At 42.9% G+C, this 19,703-nt stretch overlaps 1 protein-coding gene across 1 annotated transcript in view; it reads right to left on the bottom strand.

The window, feature by feature from the left end:
* The window catches only part of LOC126095121 (synaptic vesicle glycoprotein 2B), a 582,081-nt gene extending 562,922 nt beyond the window's left edge, over positions 1–19,159 (bottom strand). Inside the window, exon 1 of the mRNA XM_049909829.1 lies at positions 19,126–19,159. The gene's annotated coding sequence lies outside the window, so the exon portion shown is untranslated. The remainder of the gene's footprint in view (positions 1–19,125) is intronic.
* Positions 19,160–19,703: the final 544 nt, after the last annotated feature.

Below are 19,703 nucleotides of genomic sequence, written 5' to 3'. Positions count from 1 at the left end.
TGATACTGTCAAGGCAGCCTGTAAAAGGAAAAAGAAGGCGTATCAAAAATGGCTACATACCAGAACCCAGGTAGACAGAGAAAGTTATGTTGAAGAAAGAAACAAAGCCAAACAGATAATTGCAGCATCCAAGAAGAAATCGTGGTAAGACTTTGGAAACAGGTTGGAGACTATGGGTCAAGCCATCAGACTGGACAAAAGCAGTAATCACACCAATCTTTAAACATGGAAACAGAAAAGATTGTAACAACTACAGAGGTATCTCTTTAATCAGCGTTGTGGATAAAATCTTCTCAGGTATTGTTGAAAGGGAAGTGCGAGTATTAGTTGAGGACCAATTGGATGAAAATCAGTGTGGGTTTAGGCCTCTTAGAGGTTGTCAGGACCAGCTTACGGCAAATAATGGAGAAGTGTTATGAGTGGAACAGGGAATTGTATCTATGCTTTATAGATCTAGAAAAGGCATATGACCGGGTTCCTAGGAGGAAGTTATTGTCTGTTCTACAAGATTATGGAATAGGAGGCAAACTTTTGCAAGCAATTAAAACGCCTTTACATGGATAGTCAGGCAGCAGTTAGAATTGACGGTAAATTGAGTTCATGGTTCAGAATAGTTTCAGGGGTAAGACAAGGCTGCAACCTGTCTCCACTGTTGTTCATATTATTTATGGATCATATGTTGAAAACTATAGACTGGCTGGGTGAGATTAAGATATGTGAACACAAAATAAGCAGTCTTGCATATGCGGATGACTTAGTTGTGATGGCAGATTCGATTGAAAGTTTGCAAAGTAATATTTCAGAGCTAGATCAGAAATGTAAGGACTATGGTATGAAGATTAGCATCTCCAAAACGAAAGTAATGTCAGTGGGAAAGAAATATAAACGGATTGAGTGCCAAATATGAGGAACAAAGTTAGAACAGGTGGACGGTTTCAAGTACTTAGGATGCATATTCTCACAGGATGGCAACATAGTGAAAGAACTGGAAGCGAGGTGTAGCAAAGCTAATGCAGTGAGCGCTCAGCTACGATCTACTCTCTTCTGCAAGAAGGAAGTCAGTACGAAGACTAAGTTATCTGTGCACCGTTCAATCTTTCGACCAACTTTGTTGTATGGGAGCGAAAGCTGGGTGGATTCAGGTTACCTTATCGACAAGGTTGAGGTTACGGATATGAAAGTAGCTAGGATGATTACAGGTACTAGTAGATGGGAACAATGGCAGGAGGGTGTCCACAATGAGGAAATCAAAGAAAAACTGGGAATGAACTCTATAGATGTAGCAGTCAGGGCGAACAGGCTTAGATGGTGGGGTCATGTTACACGCATGGGAGAAGCAAGGTTACCCAAGAGACTCTTGGATTCAGCAGTAGAGGGTAGGAGGAGTCGAGGGAGACCGAGGAGAAGGTACCTGGATTCGGTTAAGAATGATTTTGAAGTAATAGGTATAACATCAGAAGAGGCACCAATGTTAGCACTGAATAGGGGATCATGGAGGAACTGTATAAGGGGGGTTATGCTCCAGACTGAACGCTGAAAGGCATAATCAGTCTTAAATGATGATGATGATGATGATGATGATGAATTTTTTGTAGAAATACCAATACGTGCAAATGTTCTGTTTTAATTAATATGTTTGGCAGTTGTTATGTCATTGCTGATCCTCACTTAGGGTTCTTACTTACTTTGTATGTAAAAGGGGTTGTGGTTCCCCTCGGGAACGGAAGCGTGCAGCGCGCGCAAATTGTGGTTGGCCTAGGTAGAAGAGGTGGAATTGAGAGTCAGTCGTGGACGACCTACCAAACTGTCAACTGCTCATGTAAAAGTTGTGTATTGTGCTGGTGCCACTTTCCAATGTCTCGGATGGACGGATAAAGAGCTGGAACTATTCTGGAATTGGTATCTATTATCGCCACCAAGAAATGACAGGGTCCAGCATTTCCGCCTGCAAATCCACCCACCGACATGCACTCGCCACCACGTTGCGAAATCACTGAAAAAGGAACCAAGGAATTGTAAATATGTAATGTGAAGGATCAGCTCATTGGATGTTTTAGTGTGCGCAAATAGAAGGTAACTTATACTCGAACTCTTATACTTACCTTGATTTTTTACCCCTAGTCACACAACCACTTAGGGTCCTTCCCATGTCAAAAATGCTTACCGAGTGTCCATATTGGGAAAATAGGAAAGCCCAGTGTTTTACTAATTAATGCCACTTAAACATAGTAAAAAGAAGAAGTTTATGTAGCGGAACTGAGTAATACAGTAAATGATACTTGTTGAAAATAATCTTTCTATTAAAACTGTTTATTAATATTTTGTTGCCAACTTCTAAAGTGAATGTTGTCAAAACTGTGGCTTATAGAGTTTTGCAAATTAAATTATACAGTGCAGCCTGTTGAAAATCACCCAAAGGTGAGCTATTGTCTTATAACTACGTCAAGTTGTGTTCTACTGCAGTAAAATTTGAGAACTATTACTGTTGAAAGTTACATGTTCATGCTTGATAAGGGCTTGTTTCTCTAGTGCATTGAAAGTGCGTTTAAATTGCTCTGCTACAGTGGTCAAGATTAAGGGGCCCCCCATTGAAAGTAGTTCAAATACACACAGTTACTTAATTATAGAAAATTTCAATTACTCTTACTATTCAAGTGAAACTCTGTACAATATTGGGTTCCTCTTGTGTATTAAAAGTGCATGTTAATGGTGTAACAGGATCAACAGTTTGTCTATTGTGCTCATGCTAGATAACGATTAATAGAGAGACCACTATCTATTAAAACAATAATTTATTTATTCAAAAGTCAGTGGGAAGTAATCTGTTAGTGAATTTCATTTAATTTTCATTCTAAGTAGAAAGGTGTTTACTATTGAAAGACTTGAGCTATGCACAATAACTGATTTTGCTGTCAACCATATCCATATGTCATGTCAGGTAGGAATATGTTTGAAAAGTAATATTGAACCCATGTCCAATTTACGATTCTGCAGTGAATATTAATAGTAACATTATTGAGACCATTCAGTTTGACTAAGTCCTCAATGTAACAGTGTGTTTCGTTATCTGTTATATTTATGCAAATAGTTTGTTCTGATCTGTTAGCTCCAACCTGAACGTGAACATACTGTATGCAGGTGCCAGAGTTCACTGCACTCGCGTGTGGCAAAGTATAGGTTGTGTTTGTCCGGTAAAATTACTCATACCTATTTTCTTGAACAAGAATGTCAATCATTCTGATGCCTAATTAGGCTGGCGACCGTTTTCTTTATTCTTTGAACTGTGTAGATACGTAAAATATTGTTTGTTACTGTTTAAATATTTACGCAATTCTGACTTTCACTTCCGAGAAGCCACCTCCGTTAGGTACAACACGGTCAACATAACAAAATTCCTCTCAGAGGGTAACACTGCTCAGTTGCTTTATACCATAATTGCCTTGACAAGATAGTTTTATTTCACGACATGCCTCGAGCTTTTAGGTTATAGTATAGCAATAGCACACGGTAGTGTTATAAGGGGTTCCCGGTAGTGTTATAAGGGGTTCCAGTGGTAAACATAATCCTTGCCGGCACCATTTGGGATCCACCTCGATCTCGGTCTCTTTCCACAACGTTTGGGTCCCGAAATCGTGTTCCACGTCCTTCCGGTTTAGAATCCATCGAGAATCACTCTCCCAAATCGGGACTTATTTGTGAAAACGACATTGGCCCACTGTTCGTCCGTCCAGGTGGCATGTTGATCTCTCCACTCTAGACGATCCCTTTTGTGGAGACGCGTCAGAGGTAGACACACAGCATGTCTCTGGCAATAAGGGCCACTCCGCCGAATCCTTCTGCACACCGTTTGCCTCGATATAACACGTTCAGTGCATGCTGCGAGCACAGATGCCGGTTGTCGCGTAGTAAGAGAGTGGTAATGTCATGTCCTTACAGTCAAATAACTGTCCCCTCTTCTGAAGTCACACGTGCTCGGCCCTAACCTGGTCTTCGGGAAACAGTTTCGGTCTCTGTAAACTGTCGCCACGTCCGAGAAACAACAGAACTGTTCACATTAAGCCACTGAGACAAAATCATTTTGCAACTGTCCTGCTTCCTTTCTTTCTATGGCTCTCCACAGCAGAGAGACTGGTAGGCATCTCCACTGTGCCATACTGCACCGTCTATGAGTGTGTACACAACGATTGTGGGTGTGGGGCTACGAGGTAAACGCTACCTCGTTTCATAGGTGCCCTGACGTCATCGTTGACGTGGTTGTCCATTGACCGGAATGCTGTCTTCCGTGCAGAACACGACCGTACGAACATCTGATTCACACTTCGTGTAATTATATCGTGAATTAGACACAGGACGGGGAGACAGTTGTTTGTTGCTTTAATTCTGGACACCAGTGTATGTTGTATATGCACAATAACTAAAATTTCTCTTCCATTCTTTTTTAATGGAGGCATGGTATTCCACTGGCCGAGTCAATGAAAACAACCCCCAGCATCCAACTATTCTGTATGTGCGTGTCCGTTTGAGCAAAGTTCAACTTATGCCACACTAAATGAAATCCGGCGTCCAGCAATCCATGTGGAATGAACTGCGATTTTCGACTTATTCGTTTCATTTTTATGATTTTTCTTATGATTAAAGACCTCCAGCTTGGCTAAATACAGCAAAATGCAAAAAAAAAAAAAAACAAAGTAGAGATAACCGTTGAAACGTCCCCTTTCAACAATTGTCGACGACTGTGCTTAAACTGACACACAATATTTTTAGCGCAGCCCAATCTGACTTTCAAAAATCCCTGCAAAAGAATGGCCCTGACTAACATTAATCTATATCTTTCACAAATCACTTACCTCACAAAAAATCTCCGTTACTCGAACTACTGCAATACAGCGAGCGCCACTACTGCCAGCTAAATAAAAGATTCAAACTACGGAAGGCACTAACTACTGATAGGGATAGTTAGCAAATGAAAGATTTGAATAGAGAACAAACAATGTATTTACCTTAATAGTCATAATATATATAGCAGTTCATAATATCCAGTATAACAAATTTCAAAACTCCGCCATCTCTCTCCTCACATCCACCACTGCTGGCGGCTCACCTCCAACTGCGCAACGCTACGCGCTGTTCACATCCAGCTGCCCAACACTACAATGGCAGACAACAATGCAAACTAGCCACAGACTGCACACAGCACAGCCAGTGATTTTCATACAGAGCGCTACGTAACGTTGCCAATAAGAAAACATAAACAGCCTACTTACATAGCCCCCACGCTCCCCACAAAAAATTTTACAAATTTTTTTGGGCAGTGGCCAATAATGATTTGATAAAATTTTTCATAATTACAATAACAAAGAAATCAAATGCACACACTTATTGATACAATGTTGGTCAAAAGCTAAAATTTTCTCACAGTCCATAAAGACAGTCCTGATCATTCATCATAACGTTGCCAATAAGAATACATAAACAGCCTACTTACACCGTTCACAGGGGAACGCGTTATGCAGATCTTGGTGCCTCTCGCGTCCATCTAGAAAAGACAACCTGAAGATGCCTAAATAAGGCGAAACGCGTCGTTGAAAAATATAAAAACTGAAATTGCAACCAAGACTGTTTTTAATTAATAAGGTTTCATACAGTTGTCTGCACGAGAGGTCCACGACGAATCTGGGCAATCTGAGGGGACTCCCACCTTCGGGTTATCCTCGATGGTACGCTCACCTTCCAGCAGCACACGAAACAAGTCAAACAATGTCTGACAGACAGCAGAGTGAAATCTGGAAACAAACTGACGACGCTCCTCCTGTGTAGACAACTCTGCCTGCGTACAGCTGTCCGTACACGGGGCAATCTCAGGCGTTGTAAACATTCGAGGAGCGTCTGCAGCTCCTTTGCGTACGATCGACCCGACCGAAACCGCCACAAGCGGCAGGCAGCCTTGCTCGATGCCACCACAAGACGGCGAAACTGCCATCTGAAGAAACACAGTCCATAGGACACGCGAGAACGACCCGGAAGAAGCAGACTTGAGCAGCCAATGCTGGAAAGTCGTGTGACTAGGGCCTCCCGTCGGGTCGGCCGTTCGCGGGGTGCAGGTCTTTCGATTTGACGCCACTTCGGCGACTTGCTCGTCGATGGGGATGAAATGATGATGATTAGGACACCACAACACAGAGTCCCTGAGCGGAGAAAATCTCCGATCCAGCCGAGAATCGAACCCGGGCCCTTAGGATTGACATTTTGTCGCGGTGACCACTCAGCTACCGGAGGCGGACGCTGGAAAGTAAATGCTACCAGATACAAAATAATTTCTATAGGTGGTGCTGCGGAGCTCGACCGTATTTAAAGAATGGCATCATGGAGCCGAGGGAAGCTGTTGCGATGAATATTTGTTTTTAGTTAAGGGAGGGGGGGAGGGGTAGGACGTCAAAAATTTAAAAGAATAGTTTGATGTACAAAACATATATATCTGAGAGATTATAAGGCACGTTATTTGGTCTTAAGTGTACCAAGATGCAGCGCCGCACTCCTTTGCACTACATTCTTCTGTAACACGTAAGTGTATTTCGCTCTGTAGAATTCGAATGTTTATATTTGCTCCAGAGATTGTAATACGTGAAACAAAGGACTATTGATATCCATACTTTCTTTGCTGCTATCGACGTGCATTGTTTTGATTGCTGATATTGTTTGTTCTCTGTTGTGAAAGGCTTGCAGTGTGCTGTTGTGAATTTCGGAACGATTTTCAATTGGCTGTGTTCTTTTGTGGCATATTATCGCACAAGATGCCTAGAATTGGTTGCTTCAACCGTAAACAACGTCTCCAGGGAAATAGATACGCAGTGTAAGACGTCGCGGTCTCCTGACCTTCATTGCTTACATATTCCGATCTCAAAATCGTGTTCCGCACATCAAGACGCTTCATTCGAACCCAAACTCGATTAGATAAAATCAATGTTGTATAAATTCATGTGAACGATATGCAATTGACAAGTGAGCGCACTGTGGTTCAAATACTCGAGGCTGGGGTGCACACATACATTCCAGACATGACGGTCACAGAGGCTTTTAGTTCGGGAGAGAGGCCGCACAGCGGGATGCCAGGCCCTTCAGAGGACGACCCAGCCCATGTCGGCTGGTGACCGCCCGTTGCGGACAGCGTGAGCCCGAGTGGAAAGGGGGGAACAATCCCATGTTTGGCTTAAAAGCAAATTCCACTACATTGTGTGGGAGCAGCCAGCCTACGCATTCTTTACACATAGCATGCAGTTTCAGAAATTTTCACAGGGAGACAGCAAACGCCAAATGCCAAAGCTACAAGTTTCCGGATTGGTCGCCTTAAACGAAACGTCATTCTTCCGTTATAGAAGAGCAATGCTGATTGGCAGACGATATTTCTGACACCTTGAGCTGAAGGAATAATGGAAGAGACCGAAATATATACCCCTTCACGTCTGGCGTGGAGAGGCGCCATTCCGTTGTCGCTCTTGGAGTGAGAACACGTAACGAGAGCGTGCGCGCTCGTACGTGTACTCAAAAGAGCGAGGAACAAGTCTCTCCTCAGTACTTCACTGGGAGAGCACCTCTGTCGAGAGCGAATCAAAGGGCGACTCTATATTGAGTCCTTGCTATTAAGTGTTGTTCACTGTGTTGGCCGACACACTTATTGTGTGGTGTGATGGACAGAGTTATAGTTAAACGCCTGCGAGCGAATTTTGAGTGGCATCACGGTGGACTGGTTATCTGGCCGGTGTACAACGCCAATTGTTAGACTAGGGGCGAATAGGAATCCTTGACTTCATCAAGGCATAGGGAGAGTTTGATTGGCGAAGGCAAATCCAGATAGAAGGAGGGTTATCATATTTGTCAGCAGCGAGCGATGCAGACAGCAGTCATCGCAGCTATTGCAAGCCCCATATTTCCTCCACAACAGTACACTTCACTGCATTTCACACGCGACAGCCTCGACCGTACCTAGCAACATTCTAAAGTATAATTATTCAAGTTGAGTAAGCGCACCTCTCAGTCATTCTGCCAAGCTAACAACCATCTTAAACTTTATGTAGAAATTTCATTAGCGAATCCTATCCTTGAAAAGTAACTTCACATTCCGAAAAGAACCAGGATATAACTTGTTCAATTCATAACTAAAAGTGTCATTGTGATTTCTCAGAATTTTTGCAAAATAAATAATAACTTTCGTTAGTTTCATGTTTTTCTTACACTAACTAGCACTACTCCAGAACATGAAACATGAAAGGGTGCTCAGAACATGAAAGGGTGCTACAACAAATGTTACACCAGTGGTTCAAGACTACAGCCAAAGGTCAATTGCTGGTGGTGAAGAATATCATCACAGGAATTCTCTACCAACTGCTGCAATGGAAGCCATGAAACCTATATTCAGAGACTTTGCAAATGAAAACTTATTCAAGAAATGTCTTCATGGCAATACCCAAAACCCAAATGAAAGTTTTAACCAATGTGTATGGCGAATATTGCCAAAAACTATTTTTCTGGGAAGAAATGCACTTGCTGTTGGTATCTATGATTTAGTTTCATGTTTCAATTATGGTGTGCAAAGCAGGAAATATGTTTTAGGGAAAATAGGAATTAAGCCCAGAGTGAACTGCAGCAGAGAAACAATTTTTGGAGGTGATAAAATCAAGAAGAGTGCATCATAGAAATGTGGAAAGGAAGAAAACATTTAGAAAATGAAAAAGAACCTGCTTATGGTGTTGGACAGTTCTAAAAGGATGCCAAATACAAGAAGAAACTTAAACGGCCATTTTCCGCAAAACACAAATTTCTGTACTTAGGTACATGTAACATCCAAAATAAATATCCTATTACTTTCAAACTTGGTATTTTTATCAAGCACAAACTCGTTAATGCCAAACTCTTGAATTTTCCAAATCTATTAAAAACTGTGGTAAAAATTTGGGACAACTAAGTATAAAATTTGAGTTTTTCTAAACATGAAATTTAAAATGATACCGCTCATTCATTTTTTCCATAAATTGAATAAATTGTAGAGTTCCATACACGTGTAAGTGTGGTTTGTGTGCCGTGCAAAATTCATCGAAGAATCTCTCTTACTTATGAAGAAAAATGTCCCTATAGCAAGAAATGCAGCCAATAGTAAGTGAAAAATATGGTGAAATTTCACATTAAAAAATTATTTTGTTGTGTTTTTGAGCTTCCACTGCTATGAGTGTGAATCCTGACTTCTTCCTGGCCATGCTGACAAAGTCTTATGAATTTATTTGTAAAAGTATGGACAGTGGAAATTAAAATGTCCTGTGGCGCGTCTCCTGCTCCTAGTCGGCCCGTTTGACGTGCTACCCCCCTTAAGCGGTCCCAACCCATGTTAAACAAAAATTAGTCCAACCACTAGTCTTGCCTAAACTTTACTACTGTGATGTAGTTCAACACGGCACAAATAGTGAAAATTCGAGATGCCTCGAGCTAGTGATGAATGCTTGCGTTAGATACGTATGCAATATACGGTTGTATGATCATATCAGTCCTTCATACTCCCAGCTACGTTGGATACGCCCACATAAGGCACGCGATCTCCACACGATGTGCTTACTTCATCGATTTCTTAGCCACTGGTGCCCCCAACACTTATCTTCTCACATTAAACACCTATCATCATTCCACAACCGCAATACCAGATCGGATACGTCTAGCATCTTGGCTGTACCTTTACATAACACAAAATCTTTCTCCTTGTCATTCTCCATCTCGGACATACGACTATGGAACGCGCTCCCCTGTGATGTGCGTCTTATCCAGAACCAGTCAACATTCAAGAGGGAACTCAAGACTTACATATTAGGGACGGTATAGCCACCATTGTCGTGCCCCTCTCATCTTTTTCTTTCTCCTCTCCGTCATAGCTTCGAATTTTACCATTCTACTTCTCTTCCTCTAACCTACCTCCCTCTTCTATATCTCTTTCACCCCATTCTATCGTCTTATGTCTCTGCTTGATGAGAATAACTCACAAGCTGCAAGAATATAACGCGAAAATTCCCAACTAGCAATAGGACAGACATTCATAAAAGAAAAAAATATGTTTACTTTCCTATACATAGTCATTACTATTATTATTATTCTTGATTGTTATAATTATTTTTTGATTGTTATAATTATCAGTGTACTACTTTTATAATCTCTAATTTTTTCTGTAACATTAATACTGTACAACATGTTATATGTCCTTAATGTTCTGTAGAAACTGAAATTTGTTGAATCTGAGTATGCCTGGTTAGGTGTAAGAGAGGGCCTGAAGGCCCTAATCTTGCCAGGTAAAATAAATGCATAAATAAATAAATGAAGCGGTCAAGGGACCACCTTCAAGTCAAGAATTAACGCTATACGTGTGTGTGACGGATGCTCAACTGAAAAATAATTTTTTAAAGTCGAACAGATCATATCTCTATCGATTCAGTGAACTACGTCCATGCGTGGCAGGCAGATATCCACCAGTATCCTGCCATACCGCTTTACCACGTTGCTAAAATCACATGAAGTTACGCAAAAAATTACTTTGTTTTATTTTTACAACTGCCACGAAACTTGAACTACGGATGGAGCGCACCAACCTCCGGCAGGTGCGCGTGTCGCACGCGGTGCACCAGAGGGAAGGTGAGGTGCGAGGTGCAAGGTCTGCTCGGCCACCCCTGGCGCACCAGCTGACTGACACAGGGACTCGGCTTTAGTTGGCATGCTCTACCGTCGTTTCAAGTTTCGAGGCAGTTGTAAAAACAAAACAAAACAAAGTCTTCGCGTAACTGCGATTTTAGCGATGGGGTAAAGTGGTATGATGGGACAGCGGTGGTTACCGGTTTGCCACGCACGGACGTACTTGACTAAATCGATATCTAGGGTGATCCGTGAAGACGTTACGAACTTTCAGAGATGATGGAGAAAGGTAAATGTATCAATTTGAGGTAAGGAGCCCTAGTCTAGAAACGATCGAGTTGAAATTTACAAGCGGAAATCGTTCTGATATCTCTGATAGCGGAATACACGTAACGGCACTATTTTTGTTAAGACTGTAGCGCAGCCAACTTTTCAGAGGTGATAGTATGTATCAAAACAAAAAATAAATGCGTAGTAAACACGAGCTCTAAACCGCATACATTAAGAGCGATAACCACTTGTTCATCTTCACTACTGTAAAACACATCTCTTCTACTGAGCAAGTTCCAATAGCTCTGAAGGCGTGCATTTTGGAGCCCAGGTTCGCTGGAATTTTTTATTTTCTCGGTCCACATTACCATCATCATCATCATCATTTAAGACTGATTATGCCTTTCAGCGTTCAGTCTGGAGCATAGTCCCCTTTATAAAATTCCTCCATGATCCCCTATTCCATGCTAACATTGGTGCCTCTTCTGATTTTAAGCCTATTACTTCGAAATCGTTCTTAACCGAATCCAGGTACCATCTCCTCGGTCTGCCCCGACTCCTCCTACCCTCTACTGCTGAACCCATGAGTCTCTTGGGTAACCTTGCTTCTCCCATGCGTGTAACATGACCCCACCATCTAAGCCTGTTCGCCCTGACTGCTACATCTATAGAGTTCATTCCCAGTTTTTCTTTGATTTCCTCATTGTGGACACCCTCCTGCCATTGTTCCCATCTACTAGTACCTACAATCATCCTAGCTACTTTCATATCCGTAACCTCAACCTTGTCGATAAGGTAACCTGAATCCACCTAGCTTTCGCTCCTATACAACAAAGTTGGTCGAAAGATTGAACGGTGCACAGATAACTTAGTCTTCGTACTGACTTCCTTCTTGCAGAAGAGAGTAAATCGTAGCTGAGCACTCACTGCATTAGCTTTGCTACACCTCGCTTCCAGTTCTTTCACTATGTTGCCATCCTGTGAGAATATGCATCCTAAGTACTTGAAACTGTCCACCTGTTCTAACTTTGTTCCTCCTATCTGGCACTCAATCCGTTTATATCTCTTTCCCACTGACATTGCTTTCGTTTTGGAGATGCTAATCTTCATACCATAGTCCTTACATTTCTGATCTAGCTCTGAAATATTACTTTGCAAACTTTCAATCGAATCTGCCATCACAACTAAGTCATCCGCATATGCAAGACTGCTTATTTTGTGTTCACATATCTTAATCTCACCCAGCCACTCTATTGTTTTCAACATATGATCCATATATAATATGGACAACAGTGGAGACAGGTTGCAGCCTTGTCTTACCCCTGAAACTACTCTGAACCATGAACTCAATTTACCGTCAACTCTAACTGCTGCCTGACTATCCCTGTAAAGACCTTTAATTGCTTGCAAAAGTTTGCCTCCTATTCCATAATCTCGTAGAACAGACAATAACTTCCTCCTAGGAACCCGGTCATATGGCTTTTCTAGATCTATAAAGCATAGATACAATTCCCTGTTCCACTCATAACACTTCTCCATTATTTGCCGTAAGCTAAAGATCTGGTCCTGACAACCTCTAAGAGGCCTAAACCCACACTGATTTTCATCCAATTGGTCCTCAACTAATACTCGCACTTTCCTTTCAACAATACCTGAGAAGATTTTACCCACAACACTGATTAAAGAGATACCTCTGTAGTTATTACAATCTTGTCTGTTTCCATGTTTAAAGATTGGTGTGATTACTGCTTTTGTCCAGTCTGATGGAACCTGTCCCGACTCCCAGGCTATTTCAATTATCCTGTGTAGCCATTTAAGACCTGACATTCCACTGTATTTGATGAGTTCCGACTTAATTTCATCCACCCCAGCTGGTTTATTGCACTGCAATATATTGACCATTTTCACCACTTCCTCAAATGTGATCCTATTTCCATCCTCATTCCTATCCCATTCTACCTCGAAATCTGAAACATTACTGATCGTATTTTCACCTACATCGAGCAACTCTTCAAAATATTCCCTCCATCTGCCCAAGGCATTCACAGGATTCACCAGCAGTTTTCCTGACCTGTCCAAAATACTTGTCATTTCCTTCTTACCTCCTTTTCGAAGACTGCTAATTACACTCCAGAATGGTTTTCCAGCAGCTTGACCCAAAGTCTCCAACCTGTTTCCAAAGTCTTCCCAAGATTTCTTCTTGGATGCTGCAATTATCTGTTTGGCTTTGTTTCTTTCTTCAACATAACTTTCTCTGTCTACCTGAGTTCTAGTATGTAGCCATTTTTATACGCCTTCTTTTTCCTTTTACAGGCTGCCTTGACTGTGTCATTCCACCAAGCTGTTTGCTTCATCCTACCTTTACACACTACTGTTCCAAGACATTCTTTAGCCACTTCTGGTACTGTGTCCGTGTACCTTGTCCATTCCTTTTCCAATGACTGTAATTGACTACATTCAACTAACTGGTTCCTTTCTGAGATCATTGTTATGTACTTATGCCTGATTTCCTTATCCTGAAGTTTCTCCACTCTTATCCTCCTACATATGGACCTGATTTACCTGATGGGTAAATTTGGAGAGGATATGGAGGCCAACAGGAACGGGAAACAACTCTTGGATTTCTGTGCCAGTATGGGCTTAGTAATCACAAACTCCTTTTTTAAACATAAGAACATTCACCGGTATACTTGGGAAGGCAGGGGAACCAGATCTGTCATTGACTATATAATAACAGATCAGGAATTCAGGAAGGCTGTGAGGGGGATTATTTGATGACACTGATCATTATTTAATCTGCAGCGAAATTGATATTGTGAGGCCGAAAGTGCAGGAGATCAGGTCCACATTACCTCCTCCAAAAATTTGGAAACCATAGAGCTTGCAGTAGAAGAGAAGTGTTTCACAGTACCGAAAATGAAGGAATACCTATAGTTCTTAAAGTATGCATTTTAGGGCCCTTATTTACTAGACAATTTCTTTCTTGTCTTGGTCCACACTACCACCTCTGAAAGTTGCCTATCCTACAATCTTAGCAACAACAGTGCCAGTACGTGTACACTACCGTTAAAGATATCAGAATGATTTTCGCTTACAACTTTCGACTTGGCCGTTTCCGAACCATGGATTTTTACCTCATACTGATATATTTACCCCTTTCGCCATCGGTGAAAGTTTGTAACATCATCACGGAATTACCCTGTATGTATACCATAGGAGTAATGAACGTTAATAAAGCTCACCGTGAGGAAGGCTGTAACCTTCCACTTAAGAAAATACTTTCTGACTGCGCAGATCCCACCGTCGGTAACGATGCAGACATTCAAGTGAGAATCAGTTACGTATTTAACGCCGGGGAACTTTCCACAAGCTTGTTGTATTCGTGGTGTTCATCCGTGACCTGAAGACGCTCCCTTGCGGGAAGTTACTTGCCTGGAAGTAAATTCTTTAAATCGTCAGACGAACTTCGGAATGACAGATATCGAAATAAGTCACCGCAGGATGGAAAAGCAACAGAAATCTGTCAACAGAGGAAAGGCCGTTGGACCTGACGAGAGTCTACGTAGAGTATGTCAAAGAAGCGGCTGCTCTTCCAGCTGAACTGTAGCGTAGATCTCTCCAGGACCGAAGCGCTCCGAACGATTGGAAAAAAGGCACATCTCATCCTGTTTTCAAGAAAGGTCGTCAACAGAGGCACAAAACTATAGGCCTACATCTCTGACGTATGTCTATTGTAGGATTCTATACCATGTTTCAGGCACGAGTTTTATGACAATTTTTGGAATCGAAACTCTCGTCTATAGGAATCAACATCGGTTCAGAAAGCAACGAACGTGTTGAAACCCAGTTCGACATGTTCGTCCACGAGACACAGAAAGCAGTAAACACCGGCGTCCACTCCGATTGCCGCGTTCCTCGACTTCCGTAAAGCGTTCGGTACAGTACCGAACTGCCGCCTAGTGAACAAAATACGAGAGTGCTGAACATCTGAGCAGCTGTGTGACTGGATCGAAGAGTTTCTAGTAAACGGAACACAGAAATCTTCAAATGTAAAAGTAGCTTCGGACGTACCTCAAGGCAGTGTTATAGGTGCAATCATTTTCGCAGTGTACTGAAATGACATAGTAGGTAACGTTGCAAGTCCAAGAAGGCTTTTCGCGGATGAACTGTTTCACTGCGGAAAATCGTAACACGGTCCCTGACTTCAGCCGTCGCACGGACGCCAAAATGGAAAATATTGAAATAAACGATATCGGAATTGAAAAACAACTGCTATCACTTAGTAGCGGAAAAGCATCCGGACCAGACGAGATACCCTTAAGATTCTACAGTGATTATGCTAAAGAACTTGCCCCCTTTCTATCAGCAATTTATCGTAGATCGCTGGAAGAACGTAAAGTACCTAGCGACTGGAAGAAAGCGCAGGTCGTTCCCATTTTCAAGAAGGGTCATAAATCAGATGCGAATAATTATAGGCCTATTTCGCTTACGTCAATCTGTTGTAGAATAATGGAACATGTTTTGTGTTCTCGTATTATGACGTTCTTAGATAGTACAAATCTCCTTCATCATAACCAACATGGATTCCGCAAACAGAGATCATGTGAAACTCAGCTCGCCCTATTTGCCCAAGAAATTCACAGTGCCGTAGACACTGGCGAGCAGATTGATGCCGTATTCCTGGACTTCAGGAAGGCATTTGATACGGTTCCGCACTTACGTTTAGTGAAAAAAATACGAGCTTACGGAATATGGGACCAGGTTTGTGATTGGATTCAGGATTTCCTAGAAGAAAGAACACAACATCTCATTCTTAACGGTTCAAAATCTGCAGATGTAGAGGTAATTTCGGGAGTACCGCAAGGAAGCGTGATAGGACCTTTATTGTTTACAATATACATAAATGACTTAGTTGACAACATCGGTAGCTCCGTGAGGCTATTTGCAGATGACACGGTTGTCTACAAGAAAGTAGCAACATCAGAAGACTCGTACGTACTCCAGGAAGACCTACAGAGGATTAATGCATGGTGCGACAGCTGGCAGCTTTCCCTAAACGTAGATAAATGTAATATAATGCGCATACATAGGGGCAGAAATCCATTCCAGTACGATTATGCCATAGGTGGTAAATCATTGGAAGCGGTAACGACCGTAAAATACTTAGGAGTTACTATCCGGAGCGATCTGAAGTGGAATGATCACATAAAACAAATAGTGGGAAAAGCAGGCGCCAGGTTGAGATTCATAGGAAGAATTCTAAGAAAATGTGACTCATCGACGAAAGAAGTAGCTTACAAAACGCTTGTTCGTCCGATTCTTGAGTATTGCTCATCAGTATGGGACCCTTACCAGGTTGGATTAATAGAAGAGATAGACATGATCCAGCGAAAAGCAGCGCGATTCGTCATGGGGACATTTAGTCAGCGCGAGAGCGTTACGGAGATGCTGAACAAGCTCCAGTGGCGGACACTTCAAGAAAGGCGTTACGCAATACGGAGAGGTTTATTATCGAAATTACGAGAGAGCACATTCCGGGAAGAGATGGGCAACATATTACTACCGCCCACATATATCTCGCGTAATGATCACAACGAAAAGATCCGAGAAATTAGAGCAAATACGGAGACTTACAAGCAGTCGTTCTTCCCACGCACAATTCGTGAATGGAACAGGGAAGGGGGGATCAGATAGTGGTACAATAAGTACCCTCCGCCACACACCGTAAGGTGGCTCGCGGAGTATAGATGTAGATGTAGATGTAGATGTAGATGATGCTGTTGTGTACACAGAAATCGCGACACTAGACAATTGTAACGGATCACAGCAAGGCCCGCATAAGGTCGACGTTTGCTGAAGGGATTGGCAGCTAACCTTCAACATAAAAAAGCGTAACGTATCGCGAACACATAGACAGAAAGAATCATTATGTTTTTTTTTAAGATTGCAAAACAGTAATTCGAAGCAGTCATGTCCAGAAAGTGCCTAGTAGTATGCAGACGGTTTGAAGTGGAACGAGGATATAAAACTAATCACAGGCAAGGCAGATTCCAGACTGAGATTCATTGGAATAATCCTGTGGATATGTAGTCCGTCAAGAAAGAAATGAGGCAGCTTACGAAAGCGGCGGGTGTGGGCAGGTGCGAGAGGCTTCAGCAACATCACGATCATGCCCCGTAACTGGTCACAGCGAGTCAGAGCTTGCCGGTATGTTACATTGATCAATGGGAGCATTGTAGACGACAACGGAAACGACGGCTTAACATCTGCGACGAACTGTTGTTTTATTTTCGGTAACGTTAGAAACATTGTGATGCATTGTCCAGTGAGATTATTAGTGAAATTTATTGCTGTAATAAGTGCTCTACGTAATAACTGTAGCTACCTGATCTTTTCATTATTCTCAATCATTCTCACCTACATAGGGTCGCATTTCTTACCAGTTGTTGAATACCCGAGTGTCGTTGTTCACACAGCTAAAATAGAACTGTTAAAAATATTGCAGTTTCGTTTGTTTCTTAAAATGTTAACTGAAAGTAATGAATAATGAAGCCACAAAAAGTTATCAGTGTTGTTCAATAATATTTAGAAGCAAAGTCCTTCTTGTTAACTGACTGATGGCAAAGTAAAGTATAGGAACTAAAATTAAAGTAATTGTGGAAATCTCAAATTAAAGAAAAGAATAAATTAAATTAAAATATTTCGTATCTGTTTCCATTGTAATAATGCTGTTGTTGATTCGTATTTCGGCGTTGTCAATCTGTTGAAAGCCAACAGTTGCTTATTTGATCCAGTAAATTTTCGTACTAATTGCAATCTATTCAAAATACTTAGCTTGCCTTGTCCAGGAAACTAGTGCACGTAAGTAACCGTTACGACATTACGTAAATTGTTGTCGTAACAAAATACCTACTACCAGTCAGTCATTTACCTTCTAATAACGAGTTCAGATACCTTTCTCCAAATTAACATAGCCGAGTTTTAGATGATTCAGACAGTTGCTTTCTTTAATCATTATTATTTCGTAACGTATTGTACTGTCGGAAACGTGCGAGACATGCAGTCAAACGATGACGTATTCATTGCTGTCAGCATTGTTGATCAGATAGTGGACAGACAGTCCGAAATTGGGCTGGCGACCGCATTAATTAATTTGTGTATTATTTCAATTAGATTCGTGATGGACTACCTCGTTTCGCTTCATATCTTATGTGAGTGATGGCACTGTTTTAATCCAAATGAGTAGAATGTGCAGGAGTGGAATATGTTGTTTTTTTAGAAAGACTTGTTGTACACGCAAGTCCGCTAATAGGTCAGATTTTAAAATCTTGAAAATGGCTGCGGAGCAGCAACAGTGTAAATCTGAAGAGGTTGCAAAATCAGCGAACCGACTGCAAAACAAAGGTTTATTAGCGCTTGACCTGGGTGTGCATAATTCTAAAAATATCTTCTTCAGAAGGATGTGGTGTAACAAGGCCCCCTCCTGAAGCAGATAATTTTAAGCTGTAGATAATCTGCGAGTGTGTTTATGTTTTTTTCCCATGTTTTGCTGCAGATCTGATGATGGTCATTATAGACCGAAACCGGTAATCTGTTAAGAAAAGGTTTGTGACCATAGGCGTAAATTAAAGGAAACTTGATATTTTTTGAAATATCGAAACTTAAGTCAAGGGCTAATAAACCTTTGCTTTGCAAACGGTTGGCTGATTTTCTCAACCTCTTCAGGTCAAATTTTCTTCGGAGACGACAGTCTCATCCGAAATCAAGTTCATTAGGCGTACGCGAGCACGGTCATATTACAGCGTTAATCGAGTAGTAAGCCGGGAGGTTACTCGTACAATCCAAAGAAGAGCGTCGCGTTCCGTTACAGGCTCGTGTAGCAAGCTCCAGTGGCAGACACTGTAAGAAAGCGTTCTGCACGACGACGGCTGTCAGTTCCGGGAGCGTACCTTCCCAAGAGAGGTCCTCTTTGGTCCTCTCACGAAAAGACAGTTAAGATAAAATTAGAGAGATTAGAGCCCATACGGAGGCCTGCCAGCGACTGGAACAGGGAAGGGAGTCACATTGGTACACAACGTACCCTCCGCCACACACCGTAAGGTGGCTGGCGTAGGAGTATTCATTACAACACGGCTCTCGCCGATGCGCGCTACAGGTGGGGGAGACGCCGGCCAGCGTCGGCGGCCCCGGACTCACCGGGCGCTGTGGGGCGGAGTGGCGGGCGGCGGGGGCGGCGTCGGCGGCGTCGGCGGCGGTGGCGGCAGTGGCGGCGGCGGTCGCGTGCTCGCGGCGCCGGGCATGTCCTCACACTGGCTCCAGCGCTCCAGCGCTCCAGGGCGCTGCCGGCCCCGGCCCCGGCCCTGCTCTCTCGTCGCAATTGGCGCTCATTCGGCAATCATCCCATCCAGCGCGCAGAGCCGCCCACGCACCCTCCATGCGGCAGTCGGCGTCTGACGGACAGCCGCGTCACCGAGGAGAGGAGAGGAGGAGAGGAGCGGCAGGAGCGGCACAAGGGCAGCGCCGAGGCGGCACGCCCACATCCTCATCCTCATCATCCACGCCGCCGTTCCCACAGGGCCGTCAACCCGAGCCGGCGGCGTCTGCCGCCCTGACCGCGCTGCTCGCCTGCCATCCGTGAAAGTGGCGCGCGTCGGCCTCCGCCGGGGCCCCACGAGAGATACGGGCCCCGCGACGACCTCGTGACGTCACACTAGCAGTCTTGTCCGCCACACTAAAGCCGTCGGCACACGGGCCGTGCTGTCGAACGTCAACGT

The sequence above is a fragment of the Schistocerca cancellata genome, chromosome 8 (genome assembly GCF_023864275.1).
Source record: "Schistocerca cancellata isolate TAMUIC-IGC-003103 chromosome 8, iqSchCanc2.1, whole genome shotgun sequence".
In the NCBI taxonomy this organism is placed as follows: domain Eukaryota; kingdom Metazoa; phylum Arthropoda; class Insecta; order Orthoptera; family Acrididae; genus Schistocerca; species Schistocerca cancellata.
Note: the sequence above shows the minus strand (reverse complement) of the source record. Positions and strands in the feature narration are given on the sequence as shown.